The sequence below is a fragment of the Oryctolagus cuniculus genome, chromosome X (assembly GCF_051225735.1).
Source record: "Oryctolagus cuniculus isolate XC-2025 breed Fujian yellow rabbit chromosome X, ASM5122573v1, whole genome shotgun sequence".
Classification (NCBI taxonomy): Eukaryota; Metazoa; Chordata; class Mammalia; order Lagomorpha; family Leporidae; genus Oryctolagus; species Oryctolagus cuniculus.
Window position 1 is genome coordinate 26309839 of NC_142888.1, and position 16266 is coordinate 26326104.

Genomic DNA, 16266 nt, shown 5'->3' on the forward strand with positions numbered 1-16266 from the left:
TTTATTTATTTGAAAGGCAGAGTTACAGAGAGGCAGAGGCAGTGAGAGAGAGGTTTTCCATCCACTGGCTCACTCCCCAAATGGCCGCAATGGCTGGAGCTGCGCCTATCCAAAGCCAGGAACCAGGAGCTTCTTCCGGGTCTCTCATGGGGGTGCAAGGGCCCAAGGACATCTGCTGCTTTCCCAGGCCATGGCAGAGAGCTGGATCAGAAGTGGAGCAGCTGGGACTCAAACCGCACCCATATGGGATGCCAGCACTGCAGGCTAAGGCCTTCCCCTCTAGGCCACAGTGCCATCCCCCTTCAATTACTTTCTTTAAAAATTATTTATTTTATTTGAGAGGCAGAGAGACAGATACAGAGAGATCTTCCATCCACTAGTTCACTCCCCCAAATACCTGCAACAACAGGCAGGGTTGGGCCAGGCTGGGGCCAGGAGCCTGGAACTCATTGTGGACCTCCCATGTGGGTGGCAGGGACCCACGTGCTTAAGCCATCACCTGCTGCCTCCCAGGGTGTGAATTAGCAGGAAGCTGAATTGGAGGCAGAGCCCGGACTGAAACCCAGGCACTCTGATAGGGACTGCAGACCTGTCAAGCAGTCCCTTAGCCACTACACCCCAACGCCTACCCCTGCCAAGTAACGTTTTAAAAATGCTACAGCAATTCTTCCAACCAAGAATGAAAGTGCACATTTCCCCACCTCGCTGTCAAAATTGGCTCCAGATGTCACCTGATGGGTGAAGAATATTATGTTGCTGTTTGTAGGTGCATGCTTTTTAAATGTTTTAAGTTGTTGTAGAATATCCAAAACACTAAGTTTACCATCTTGGCCATTTGGAAGTGCATAGTTCGTCAGTGGTATATTCACCTTGTTCTGCAATTAAGCTCTAGAACTCTCTTCATCTTGTAAAATGGAAACTTTATACCCATTACATAGCACTTCCTCCACTCCTCCCTGCCCCCAGCCTCTGGAAACCACCAGCCTACTGTCTGTATGAATCTGACTGTTCTATGTGCCTCATGTACATGGAGTCGTATAGTAATTGCCATTGTGTGATGGACTTCATTTCCCATAATGTCCTTGAGGTTCATCCATGTGGTATTTCCTCTTTAAGGCAGAATAGTATTCCCTGTGTATATACCTTTTTATTTTTTAACAATCCATTCATCTGTCAGTACACACACATGGGCTGCTTCTGCTTTGGGCTATTATAAATAATGCCACACTGAACATGGGAGATCCTGCTTTCAGCTCTTTTGAGTATATACCCAGAAGTGGAATTACTGGATCATTTGTCATTTTTTAGGTACCAACTTACATGTTTTCCATAGCAGAGGCATCATGTTAGGGTCCCACCAACAGTGCACAAGAGTCCCAAGTTCTCCACATCCTTGCCAACACTCGTTATTTTTCGTTTTTTAAACAGCCAGCAGCTTCCTATTCATTTATATATATTCATATACTTATAATCATGTATTTATGTGTCAGCTATTTGCATTTTATTTTATTTTCTAAAAATTGTTGATAGTTTATGCTCTTTAACGTCTTTTCTTTTGGGTTGTGTGTCTTTTTCTTATTAATATATAGGAGCCTTATGTTTTATGTCAAAATTGATATTTTGGGGTTCAAAAACAGTTGATTATCAATAATTTCATACAGTTCCAGCTAATATTATATTAATCGTAGTATTATAGATGTTAGTCCTGTAGTCTGCCTTCAATTGCAACTATTTTCTCACAGCGTATTAGTTGCCCTTTGACTTTTTTTAAAGATTTATTTATTTTAAAGATTTTATTTATTTATTTGAGAGGTAGAGTTACAGGCAGTGAGAGGGAGAGACAGAGAGAATGGTCTTCCTTCCATTGGTTCACTCCCCAAATGGCCGCAATGGCTGAAGCTGCACCCACCAGAAGCCAGGAGCCAGGAGCTTCTTCCTGGTCTCTCATATGGGTGCAGGGGCCCAAGGACTTGGGCCATCTTCTACTGCTTTCCCAGGCCATAGCAGAGAGCTGGATTGGAAGAGGAGCAGCTGGGACTCGAACCGGCACCCATATGGGATGCCAGCACCACAAGTGGAGGTTTAACCTACTACACCACAGCGCCGACCCAGTCCTTTGACTTTTTATGGTGTCGTCTACCACTGAAATTGTCTATTTTATCAAATCTATTTTATTTCCTTTATGCCTTTTGAGTTTCTTATTATTTAATAAGTCCTTTCTACCTATTATATATTTCCCTAAATTTATTTCTGGTGTGTGTTGGCTTTATATTTGCATCTTTAATCCATCTGTAATTAAACATGGATGAATTATAGGTCTATCTTTATATTTTTCACATGATAGGCCATTATTCTAGCACCATTTATTAAATAAGCCATCACTGAGTTGAAATGCCACCTTTATTATACATTGTATTATATCCCCATAAAACCAATTTCTTTCCTCTCAATTCCATTCCATTGATTTGTCTGTTCTTGTACCAGTGTCCTATATTTTTTATTACACTAGCTTTAGCATGAATTTTAATGTCCATCAGGGCAAGACACCAATGGGGCATTACTGGTCTTGTTTTCAAAACTTTATCAGCAGCCATCACCGTGCCATTGAGCTATTGGTCTCCACACAAATCAGAGGAGATCCCTAGTTAACAGTTAAATCCCTTTGGCACCTTAATAGCTCAGGAAGCCCGTCAAGTTCAAGTTTCACCCAGCACTCATAGAGCTCAGCTTGGCAGGCTGGTAGTCAGAGCTTCAGCAAGTGATTGGCTAGGAGGATTGGCTAGAAGAGCAGAAGGAAGAAGCGAGTTTCTGTAGAAGCCCTTAGCATAGCATAGGCTATGGTTGCTTATAATGGTGTCCCCCACTGTCCCCAAGAGCGACCGCCCCCATGGGTGGGACAGAAAATGAAGGTGGAAGAGCAGCAGAATCAAACAACCTGTCTCTGAGGTTTGGTTAAGAAAGACCTAGTGCTTCACAAATATTTAAAGGACCCTTAAGTGTAAATAACAACTCCTCTGCCTGTTTAGTCTGCAACACCAATTATTCCATTCAACACAGAAGCGACAGCGTGCCAGCGGGCTCTCCCGGCAGGTGGTGAGGACACGCCAGCAGCCAGGTGGTGCATGCCAGCTGAACAGTATTTCGGGAGTAAATGAAGCACAGCATGGCAGTTAACTCGGGCCATGCAACAAGGGGCCTGTGCAGGGGCCATTTGTACCGAAGCAAGGGCTACCTCGAGCAGAAATTTGAAGTCCGTCTTCAGCGACCTTGCCCTTATCTCATAATTTTTGTGATAGGTGTCTGCAATTTGTACGGTGACGCTGGTACTCTGCCCCTTACTCACTGGTTACGATGAACTCCCATTCTTTTTAATACTGTTACAAACGTTAAGAGTAATAGATGAACTTTAGTAAAAGTGGATATAGCCCGTCAGGCTTCCCACACCCAATGATAAACCTTTCCCTTTAAAAAAAAAAAAAAGGATATAGAGAACAAAAGAAAAAAAAAAAAAACCTCATCCACCCCAACCCCCCAATCTCCCTTTCATTTTCCTGCTGTCTTACATGGAGAGAAAGTTCCAGTAAAGCAGCTAATGAATCCAGTGTTGTTAGATTTCTTCTTATAAATGATCAGCGTGGCTTACTACGTTAGAAACTGGTTGCATTTTACGAAAGGAAGTGAAGTATTTGCCTACAGCAGATCTCACGGCGCAGGCTAGGAAGAAAGGGAGACTGAGCGAGCCAGAGGCATGAAGGGTCCACAGGTGGGCACTCCAGGTCGGCAGACGGTCCAGGGCAAGTCACAGACACCGAGGAAGTGCGTCCGACTTCGGCAGATAGCCATGCCGGAAGGGAACCAGGCTTGGGGGGCGGGGCGGCGCGGCGCGGCGGCGGGGGTGTCTGGCAGCCCACTTGCAGAGGCAGCTAGCTGCTCAGGGCATGTTGGGGCTGACAGGATGGATACAGGAAGCTGCCCCCTCCCCCCACCCAGGGGCCCCGAGCAGACGTCCTCCTGCGTTTAACGGACACTGGGGGATGAACAGAGAGAAAATCCAAGAGCTCAAAATGCAGACAGAAGAGAAGCAGGTAGGCTGCTGGAAATACTCAGGGAGGGGGCTGCCCCAACACCCCCGCACCCTCCCTCGCCCCCGGGGAGTGCCCGTCACCACAAGCCTCCCCCCAGGAGCCCAGCACGGTCTTTTCCACCTGAGCTGCTTCCGCCCCCACTCTGCGCCCCAAGACGTGGCCTCGAGGGGCCCCATCAAAGAGCTGCTATGCCTTGTGCCTTGAGGTTCACCTTGGCCGCCGGGAGCACACGGGGTGTGAGGAGAGAGGGTGTTGCTTCCCCCAGCTGCCTCGCGGAGGGCGGCAGGCCTGAGCCCTGGACCAAAAACTTCTTCCGGCCTGTGGTTCCCTGCACCCTGATATGCCTTTGTGAACAGTCTCTTTATTAAACCCTCCTCAAGTTACCCAACGCCAGGGCGCCATCTGTTTCCTGCCAAGACCTGGATGGCCTAGTGACAGAGTCCCAGGACCCCTGCTGTTCCAGGCCGAGGTACTGGAGCCCAGGGCAGAGCCCAAGGTTACCGCAGGTGCCTGGAGCGAAACCTGAACTTGAGCGCTTTCGGGGAAGGACTGTCTTGCTAGCCTGTTAGTATGGGGCCCATCTAAGAACAGATTTCCCCTTTCTTCAGAAGGAATTTTCTGCCTCAAAAGACCCTGGGCCCAAGTACTTCGGCCCCTGCCACCCACATGGGAGACCTGGAGGGAGTTCTAAGCTCCTGGCTTCCGTCTGGCCCAGCCCGAATGCTGGCTATCGCTGGCATTTGGGGAGTGAACCAGCAGATGGAAGTCCGTGCTCTTATGCTCACTTGCTTGCTCACTCGCCCTCTCTGCCTTTTGAGTAGATGAACATAAATATTAAAAAATATGAGTCTGAATGGTTTTAATGAGTCACACAAATGTGGATACACAGACAGGGAGCTGTTGATGATTTTGGCATTTCCATAAAAATCGAGAAATAGGAGGAATTGGTTTCGTCCCCAGTGAGGACTGTGCTAACTGACGTTTTGTCTGTCTCACTGGGTTTCTCATTCCTTCTTCTGCGTCACGTCACGGGAGAGCCCCTCCTGGCTCTAGCTGAGCCTAGAGGGCGCAGCAGTCGCAGAGCCCTACCCCACTCCTTGATAGTCATTTGGTGGTCACGTGACAAAAACAGAAGCAATGAGAACCTTCTCTAAAATTGATACATGAACAGAGGGCCCAAGATGGAGCCCCTTTCTTCCAGCCCTGCTCACCCTTCCTTGCTACTAGCTGGGTGACCTTGGGTAAACCACTCCACTTCTCTGAGTCTCAGGGACTTGTAAGCATCAAGTAACACAAAGCATGGGAAAGGTTATTATAAACCCTAAGGTGTTTTGCTATGTTACCATGAATGAATGTATTATTAAACATAAACTTATGATAAATGAATTCTTTGTAAGGTGTGTTGGTCAATGACATCTTAAGACATTAACCTCCCAAGAGTGTGTATATGCTTCAGGGCGCAAGGACAGGCGACACTGATCTGTGCTGCCTGCAGTTGGGAGATGGTTAACTTCGCAGGTGGGGCCCATGCTCGGGGCTCAGGAGGGGGCTTCTGAGGGGTGTTGGTTGCACTCAGCTCCTGATCTGAGCTGTAGTCACCTAGGCATATTGTTAGTAAGATTCATTGTCCTGTATACTTAACAAATGTGTACTTTCTGTATGTAATGATTTCATTTCATTTTTCCTAATTTATTTGAAAGGGAGAGGGAGGGAGGGAGGGAGAAAGAGAGAGAGAGAGAGTTCTCATCCACTGATTCACTCCCCCCAAATACCCACAACAACCAAGAATGGGCCAGGCTGAAGCCAGGAGCCCAGAACCCAATCCAGGTCTCCGTGTGGGTGGCAGGTAACCTAGTACTTGACCCATCACGTGTTGCTGCCCAGGGTACACATTAGCAAGAGACTGGAATTGGGAGCGGGGCCTTGACTCAAGCCCAGGCAGTCCAGTGTAGGATGCAGCTGTCCCAGCTTGCATCTTCACTGCTGTGCCAAATGCTCCCTCCACTACTACTGCCAATAGCACGTTTCTAAAGCTTGGTGATTTCTGTGTCCATGACAATGGAGTAGACATACTTTTCCTTACTCCTCCCACTAAGTGCATCTTAAAATTTTGTGTATTATATATGAAACAAACATAAGATGACTTTGAAAGGGGAGAGAAGAAAGGCCTGCCCAAAGCCTCAGTGCCCAAAAGGAGTGACATGGAGGTGAGTTCTCCAAGTTCTTTTTTATTCGCACACCTCAGATTTGTACATGAAGAAGCTGGAACCCAGAAATGCCAACAGGTGCAGACAAGAAAAGCCTGCTCTTTCCAGCCAAAGGACAAGGAAAGGAACAGCATATACGAAGAGAGAAAACTTCTAGATAGTAACTGCTTTATTCCAGCTGAACAATACAGAAAAAAACCATGGACCAAGTGGGGAGCCCAGAATTCTACCCTTGCCAGGCTATAACCGAACCACCCACTGGGGCAGCATCAGAGGATACTGTCGCTCCCCCTCTTCATGGAGGAACGACACTAAACCCTGCCTAGGCTTCATATCCGAGTCACGGCACCATTATGTCGCTCCCCCTCTTCGTGGAGGAACGACACAGGACCCTGCGCTGTTCTTTCGTCTGCTCGGCCCTCCCCGGGTTTGCTGCTGGTTCTTCCCGGGTTGGCTACCGACCCTTCCACCTCCGTGGAAGGGCGGTTCCCCCTGCCACATTCCCCACTTCCGCGGGGGAGCGGCACACCACCGGCCGGCTCTCTCGGGGGCTGCACAGGTGTTCCCCTTAGATGTTCCTGGTGCATGTTGTCTCTCTCCTCCTTTATAGTCCTCTTCCACCAATCCCAACTCGGCTGCCCACACGCCAAGTACGCTGCTCTCCTCCAATCAGGAGCAGGATCAGCTCCTGGAGGTCATCACTCAAGTTGGCAAGAGGCAGCTGTGTAGAAGCTGTTTCTCCCTTCTCAGCGCCATATTGTGGGAGAGCAGATGCATAGAATAAGTCTTAATTCCAGTAACTTAGTCTAGTCCGAGTTGCTCCCCACAGATACCAAGTGTGGATCCAGCACTTTCATCCTTGCTGGGTGCTAATAAGGAAACCACAAGAGGAACCTGTACCTCTATCCCGCGCCTTCGTGTTTTGGTGGTATCAGAGGAAGCCGGTGGAGAGGCGGGATTTTTACCATTGCTCAGCAGCATTGAGACCACCCTCTCCCACCCACCCAGAAGTAATAAAGAGCCCCTCGAAGTGTCAACAAAGGCTGATGGGACTTCTACAGGTGACCTAGCAGTAATGGGGCACATCCTGTCCCCTCCCCTGCTGGAGTAGCGTTTAAAAGAAAAAAATCCAACAAAAACAGAAGGTTTAAATTAGGTACAGGATTATAAAATAACACTCAAAAGTTTCCATCAAAAAGAATCAGTCATCATACGAGAAACAAGAATGATCTCATTCTGAATCAAAAAAGTTACTCCATGGATGCCAACATTCACAGAAAACATATGTAAAATTATATGACAATGATTTTAAAGCAGCCATCATAAAAATCACCAAATAAACAATTATACACATGCTTGCAAAAGAGAAATAGAGAATCTCAACAAGGAAATGGATTACTGAAAGGGGAGTCAAATGGAAAATTTAAATTAGAAAAATACAGTGGTCAAATAAACAATTCAACGAAAGGGCTCAATATCAAAATGGAAGAAACAAAGGAAAGAATCAGTGAACTGGAAGACAGAACAGTAGAAATTACCCAACTGAAACAAAAAAAGAAAGACTGGAAAAAAAATAGAACCCCAGGGATGTGTAGAACTTTAGCAAAAGATACAGAGTTTGGGGAGCTGCTGGGGAGTTGCATAACTGTTGTGCACCAGAGAAGGAGCCCACATTAGGCCCCGCCCCCAATATCTAGAACTCAAGTTGCTACAGCACAGCATCACCTTCAGAATAGAGTGACTACTGGAGTTCATCCTGCCCCAGGAGTCAGTAGGTGGCTCCGGTATCACAACCATCACCAAGAAGCCCTGGGGCTGGCATGCATCTTCCAGAGCCTAAAGAAAGGCACCCCTGTGTCTTGCAGCTCCAGGACCACTGATGAGGCTCACTTTGTGGGCCCTGGGAAGATGCCAGCACCACAAGCCCCATCACAACTGGTGCTCATCTCCAAAGGCCTGAGGACAGCTTCCTTCACCACCAGCAGCGCCATGGCCAGAGGCCACAGTATTGTCCATACTCAACTCCATGGACACCTCTGGAAGCCACTGGAAAGTCGCACCACCACTTCAATCAACATCTGCAGTCTAGACTATTGATCCCTCAAAAAACTGAAAGTAGAACTAGCATATGATCCTGCCATGCCACTACTGAGTGTATATCTAAAAGAAATGAAGTCATTATATCACAGAATAGCTTCACTCCCATGTTTATTGTAGCATGACTCACAAGATAGAGAATTAAGCAAACTGTCCATCACTGAATGATGGATAAAGAAAATGCAGTATACATATACAATGGGATATTATTCAACCACAAAAAAGAATGAGAGTCTGTCATTTAGTTTAATGTGGTTGGAACTGGAGGATACCATGTTAAGTGGAATAATCCAGGCAGAGAAGGATGGATACCCTATGTTCTCAATTATTTGTGGAAGCTGGAAAAAATGCATCTCATAGAAGAGAGTGAAATAGTGGTCACCAGAGACTGGGTGGAGAAGGGAAATGGAGGGCAGAGAGAGGCTAAATAAGGGATAGCAAAGTTAAGTTCCATAGGAGGAATTCGTTCGGGTGTTCTTTAACTATGAGCTACAGCGATGTATTTTGAGATGACTGTAGAAGAGCCCCAAGTTTCCCAACACATAGAAATGATGAATATCTGAGGGGCTGGTACTTTGATTTAATAATTAAACATTGTATATAAGTATTATTGTACCCCATCATATGTACAAATATCATGTCAATAAAAATACATTTATATTTTTAAAGATCTAGCATTGGTATCATTAAAGTCCCAAAAAGAGAGGGTAAAGAGGGTACAGCTAAGAAGTACTCAAAGAAATAATGGCTGGAAAAAAAGTCCTAAATTTTGCACTCACACACACATACACACACAAAAGAAACTGTGGATTCAAGAGGCTGAGTGAACCCCAACCAAGATAAACCCAAAGAAACTCCAGTCAAGACATGTATAATCAAACTTTGAAAACTAGAGACCTAACTGCTGTGCCAAATGTCCATCCCACACACTCCTTTTTCTTTTCTTTTTTAAGAAAGCTTTTATTAAAAAAAGAAAAAGGAAAGAAAGCTTTTATTTAATGAATACAAATTTCATAGGTACAATTTTAGGAATATAGTGTTTTTCCCCTATCCCTGCATTCCCGTCCCACCTCCGATTCCCTCTCCCATCCCATTCTTCATTAAGATTCATTTTTAATTATCTTTATATACAGAAGACCAGCTCTATACTAAGATTTCCGCAATTTGCACCCACACAGACACACAAAGTATAAAGAACTATTTAAAAACAAGTTTTACAGTTAATTCTCATAGTACAACTCATCATCCCATACACTCTTAAATTTTTGAGTGTACAGTACACTGTTGTTAACACATCAGCACATCCTGACACTGTGAAGTAGTATGTCACTGTGATTTTGACTTGCATTTCCCTGATTATAGCTGTAAGCTATTTGTACATCTTCTTTGGAGGAATGCCTATTCAAGTCCTTTGCTCCTTCTGAATTAATGTCTTTTGTGTTGATGTTTGTATATGATGTAAGATAAATGGCAGATTTAATCTTATATGTAGGTATCCGATTTTCCCAATGTCACTTGTTGAAATGACTGTCCTTTCTCCATGTGTATTCTTTTATTTAATATTATTTAAAATTTAAAAAATTATTTTCATTTATTTGAAAGGCAGAGTCACATATACACAGAGAGGGAGAGGGAGAGCTCTTCCATCCTCTGGTTTACTCTCTAAATGCCCACAACAACCAGGGCTGAGCCAGGCCAAAGCCAGGAGCCTGCGACTCAGTAGGAGTCTCCCATGTGGAGAGCAGGGACCCAAGTACTTGAGCCATCACCTGCTGACACCCAGAGTTTACATTAGCAGGAAGCTGGTCTGAAGCAAAACATGGACTTAAACCCAGGCACCTTGATACGACATGCAGGCATGCTAAGTGGTACCTTAACTACCGTGCCAAATGCCTGCCCCTTTCTTGTGTGTGTCTTTAATTTCTTTCAGGAATGGGTGTTTGGTGTGCTGGTTAAGAGGTACAAGTCTTTTCCCTCCTTGGTTAAGTTGCTCCTAAGTATTTTATTTTTTTGTTGCTATATTATCAATTTGACAGTTGTCTTAAGTTTTTTTTTAGGATTGTTTACTCTTATCGTGTAGAAACACAACTGATTTTTGTATGATGATTTTATATCCTGTAGTGTTACTATACTTGTTTACTAATTCTAACAGGTTTTTTTGGTGTGTGTTTGCGTAATCTTTAGGGTTTTCTGTATATAAGATCATGTTATCTGCAGAGATAATTTTATTTCTGATCTTATAGCAAAAGCATTCCATTTTTTACTGTTGAGTATGGGCTGTGGGCTTTTCAAAAAAGCCTTTATTATGTGGAAGCAATTTCCTTCTAGTCCTAGTTTGAGTGTTTCTTATCATGAAAGGGTGTTAAAGTTGTCAAGTCCTTTTCTGCATCTATTAAAATGTTCATGGGATGTTGTCCTTTGTGGTGTTAATGCGGTGTATCACATTCGCTGGTTTGTGTATGTCAAGCCATCCTTGCATCCCACAGATAAATCCCACTTGGTCATGGTGTATGATCATTTTAATATGCTGTTGAATTTGGTTTGCTAACATTTTTTGAGAATTTTTGCTTCAATGGGTTTTGTTTCTCTCTCTCTCTCTCTCTCTTGAAAACAGTTTTTGTTTAAGAGACTGATATACACACATACAGATAGATAAACAGAGGGAGCTCCCATCTGCCGGCTTACTCCCTAAATGCCTGCAATGGCCAGGGCTGGGCCAGGCTGAAGTTGGGAACAGGTAGCTCCATCCAGGTTTCCCACATGGGTGGCAGGGACCCAACCACTTGTGCGCAATCACCTGCTACCTCCCAGACTGTGCACTCGCAGGAGGGTAGAACTGGGAGTGGACCTGGGACTCCAAACCTAGACACTCTGATATGGGCTGTGGGTATCTAAACTGGCATCCTGACTGCCAGGCCAAATGCCTGCCCTACTTTTCTTTTCTTGTAGCTTCTTTTCATGGCTTCGATGCCAGAGTAGCATTTGCCTCATAAAATGAATTTGGAAGTGCTCCTGACTCTTCCATGTTGGGGGAAAGTTTAGTGTTAATTCTTCTTTTAGTGTTTGGTAGAATCCCCCAGAGGAGCCATCTGTTCCTGATTTTCTTTGTTGGGAGGTTTTCACTACTGATTCAGCCTCCTTAATAGTTATGGGTCTGTTCAGATTTTCTATTTCTTCATGATCCGGTTGGTAGGTTATATTTCTCTTGGAATGGATCCATTTCTGCTAGGTATCTACATTCCTTTTTATTTTATTTATGCCTCCTCCTTTCTGATTTTATTTATTTGAGTCTTCTGTGATTTTTTTTTTCTTAGTTTAAAGGGTTGTCATTTCTGTTGATTTTTTTGTTTGTTTCAAAAAACCAACCCTCTGTTTTGTTGGGTTTTTTTTCCTATTGTTTTTCATTTCATTTTTAAGAGACCCTGCCTCGGGTTTCTACAAACAGCACAGGAGACACCAGTCTCCTGCAGATGGCAGCCCAGGGACCACAGCCATCCTGCTGCCCTCATATTGGCAGACAGAGGCCGTCAGCATGGAGCCCTACATAGGGTCCTGGCCACCTTTAGGAGCCCAGGCATCTTGGGGATCCTGAGCTGTGACTGTAGCCTGGGCCTGAGCCTGGGGCTTCATTTCAACATTGGCTTTTGCCCTGGGCTGAGACAGCCAAAGACCCCATTGAGCTTGCAGCTGACACCCTTTTGCATCCTGGGCTTAACTTGCTTGGGTCTGACAAGAGCTTGACACCCTCAGCAGGTGCACTCGCAGCCATGGCATTGTTGGCCAGCGTCTTCTTTAGGCCCTTCTTGTACCTCTTTGGCAAAAGGCGTGTTCCTCTGGCATTGGGGTCTTACTCCCTTAAGCGAGTCATATTTTGTGACGGGGGTTTCTTGATGTCATTTCTGTGCCATTCTGGGGACTCATGGGTGGTGTGGTTCTTGGACTTGACCACGTCTGCGCCAATAACCCACAGCTCCCAAAGCACCCGGGACAACAAGAGGAAGAGCTCCATTGCTTTTCTGTTCTCTGGTTTATTTCTGCTGTAATCTTTATTATTTCCTTCCTTCTGCTATCTCTGGGCTTAGTTTGTTCTGTTTCTAGTTTCTTGAGGCATAGAGTTAGGTTGTTTATTTGGGACCTTTCTTTTATTTATGATAGGCCTTTGTCACTAGAAACTTCCTTCCTAGAAGTGCTTTTGCTGCATCCCATGAATTTGGGTATTTTTGTGTTTTCATTTTTGTCTGTCTCAAGATATTTCCTCATTTCCCTTTTGATTTCTGGTTTGACATCACCGGTTATTCAAGAATATGCTGTTTAATTTCCACACCTTTGTGAATTTTCCAGTTTGCTTTCTGGTATTGACTTCTAGTTTTAGCCCACTGCAGTCAAAAAAGGTACTTGGTATGATTTTAATCTTCTTAAAGTTGTAAAGACTTGTTTTGTTGGTCTAGCATGTGACCTGGGATGCGTGTTACAGTGCCGTTGGGTGGAATGTTCAGTCTATGTCTGTTAGGTGCACTTGGCCTATAGTGTTTCAGATCCTCTCTGTCCTCATTGATCTGTCTGTATATTCTATCCATTATTGAAAGTGGGACATTGACATCTGCTGTTATTGCCTGGCTCTCAGCTTCCCCCTTGAGTTACATCAATATTTGCTCTGTATCCTTAGGTGCTTTGCGATGGGCTGCACATATATTTATGATTGTTATATCTTCCTGGTGAATTGATATTCTTATCATTCTATAATGTCCTCCTTTGTCTCTTCTGACAGCTTTTGGCTTCGTTTTGACTGCTGTAAGTAGGCCTGCCCCTGCGCCCTGTGGGTAATCATTCGCCTGGACTGTCTCTATCTGTCCTTTCACTCTCAGCTCCTAGGTGGCCCTCTGGTGCAGCAGCATGCCCCACTGCTATTTTCTGTTCTCAGTAGCTCCCAGGCATCTAGAATGTGCTGTGTCCTGTCAATGTTCCAAGACAGGCCAGACAGAAACCAGTCCCCTCCAGCAACAGTCCCTGAAAAACCATAACATATACACTGTGTACCCTTGTCATTCCCCGAGGGAGCACCCTTGTCATCCCCCGAGGGAGAGGCCGACAAGCTTTACCAGCCTCTGCTGTACTGGGGTGATGTTCTCTGCAGGGCCTGCTTGGTCCTGTCAGTGCTCAGAGACAGGCAAGACAGAAGCCAGGCCCTCAGGCAGCCACCTCCTTCCCTCCAAAAAAAGTTAGAGTGTTGGACACACAGTCCGATCCTGGCTTTCCCTCTCCAGGGTGAAGCCAGGAGTGGGCCAGTGTTCTTACCTTCACGTGGCGCTGTGCAGGGATATAGCAAGAGGCTGCTGTGGATTTCCCTCCTGCCTGCCGTGTGCTTGCTTTGCCACTCACCCGAGATGCAGGAGCCTCTTCCCTGCTTTCTGGATTTCTCACAAAGAGAACTGGTCCCGTGTATTCTTGAATTGCTGCCCCTATGGGAAGAGTCTGGGAGGTCCTATTCCGCCGTGTTGCTGACATCACTCCGTCTCAGCTTTTGAACCCAGGCCATGCTCTTGCTCAGTATCTGCACACAGCGACCGAGCATCAAGTGTGTCCTAAGCGCTCGCCATTCCTGCCCGACGTGACGCTCCGCTCCTGAGCAGTCTCTACTCCGGAGTTTCCCATTGCATTGACCGAGACCTTGTCAAATCTCTTGCAGTCTGAAGCTGGCCCTGCCCAGCCTGCATTCTGTCCCCTTTGTCTTTCATAGGCATTAACTACCAATAAGCCTCTCATCTCCCAGTGTTGCCTTGGCATCTGCTGCCTGGAAGGTGTACCACGCAGGACTGAGATCCAACTCTAGTGGTTCTGCCTCACAGCTGTCATTCTAGACAGATGTTGGAACCCCCTTTGGGAAAAATGGTTTGGTTTCTGTCCAATTCATCCTCTATCACCACCAATTTACTTGTGGCAAAGACTAGCTGGCTGTCCACCAAACCTCTTCTTCCTGTGAACGCTGAGACTACATTTCCCAGCCTCCCTTGCGGTGAGGTGATGATCCCAAAAAATGCATTTATTTTCTTCTTTTGGTACTTGTAGTGATTTAAGCGTGTTGGAAATAGTTTACTAAGGTACTTCAAAATGTTCATGGCTGGGGCCTGCACTGTAGAATAGCAGGTCACACCACCTTCTGTGATGTAAGAGTCCCAGCTGCTCTACTTCCAATCCAGCTCCCTGCTAATGCACCTAGGAAAGCAGCAGAGGATGGCCCAAGTTCTTGGGCCCTTGTACCCACATGGGAGACCTAGAGGAAGCTCCTGGCTCCTAGTTTCAGTCTGGCCCAGCCTAGGTCATTGTAGCCATTTGGGGAATGAACTAGTAGATGCAAAATTTTCTCTCTCTCTGCCTTTTAAGTAAAATAAATCTTCAAAAAAAAAAAAAAGGTTTGTGTCAAGATGGAATTAAAAAATAAGTTTATTTTTAAAAACATAATTATTTGTTTATTTACTTGAAGGAAGAGATACTCCATCTGCTCGCTTACTCTTCAGATGCCCACAATGGCCAGGGCTGGGTCAGGCTGAAGCAAGGGACCTGAGTCTCCCATGTGAGTGACAAGGACCCAACCCCTTGCACCATCCCGGCTGCCTCCCAGGGTGTGCATTAAGCAGGAAGCTGGAATCAGAAGCTGGGGCTTAAACCCAGGTGCTCCAGTATAGGATGCTGGCTTCGCATGAGGTGTTTCCATCCCTGCACCAAATGCCCTCCCAGATAAATTTACATTGGTGCAACATTTTTGAAGTCCATACAGAGGTTTTTCATAATATACATTTTCTTTTTTTTTTTCATAATATACATCTTCTACAATCCTTTTGAGCACCCCTGCATGGATTTTACCCCCCACCCTTTTTTGCCCCAAAATAAAGTTAAGTTTTAATTCCCAATTTCCACAACCTTTTTGAGGTCGCCTCCTGTGGTGAACCCTGAGATGTATGATCCGTGCTTCCTTTTTCTTGGTTCTCCCCTCTAGAAGCGACAGCATTTCAGTTAACTTTCTCAGATATCCTCCGAGAGAGTAGGTGGAGAGGCCCTTAGCTGGTAATGGCAAACATTATCTTGTTGCTTCACCAGACGTGACTGGGAGGGATTAGAGTGGCTGTCCCCGCCACCACCATCTGGAGGTAACATTAGAGCATTCATTGCCACAGGGCTCCGCGTGAACAGAAGCACCTGAGCTTCTGAGGCCCAGGACGGGCTCACCCAAGAGAAACTCTGCATGGCACCTGCCCACCAACGCTGAGCCTCTTATTGTTCTGAAGTGACACTTCTTAGGCATTGGTTATGAAAATATTGTGTGTCCCCTCTGGGAGTGACTTACATCCCTTTGATCTAACTTGTGCCGAATTCTCCATGAAGATCAAAATGGCTTAATGAGTAATGCCATTCAAGAGGCACTGATGTTACAGAAGAGGGCTATTTAGTGGCATGTCACGTGATCTTCCATCTGCCCCCAGATCCGTGACATTCTCCACTTAACTGCTGCAGCAGCTCCTGGTGCAGGTGAAAGTGACACTCTATAATATAATCTCCACAGTAATGGGTGGCAACGTGACAGCCCAAGCTTTCCCTGAAATGGCTCCCGGATTTTCTTGCCTTTGTTTTGCTGTTATTACCACTGTTAGTTCATTTTAAAATCTCATCGTCTTTCTTGGGCCACTTTAAAAATGAGCTGTACTTTGGCAATTATTTGGCTACTTCAAATCCTTTGTTATTATTTTACTTTAAAAATCACACAGGAGCTGGTGCTGTGGCATAGTAGATTAGGCCTCTGCCTGCAACACCAACATTCCATGTGGGTGCCGGTTCAAGTCCCGGCTGCTCCATTCCTGATCCAGCTCTCTGCTAGTGTGCCT

General features: G+C 45.5%; 1 long non-coding RNA gene across 1 annotated transcript in view; it reads left to right on the top strand.

Moving 5' to 3' along the window:
• Window positions 1–16266, top strand: part of LOC108178726 (uncharacterized) — a 218758-nt gene that overhangs the window by 133287 nt on the left and 69205 nt on the right. The window lies entirely within an intron of this gene.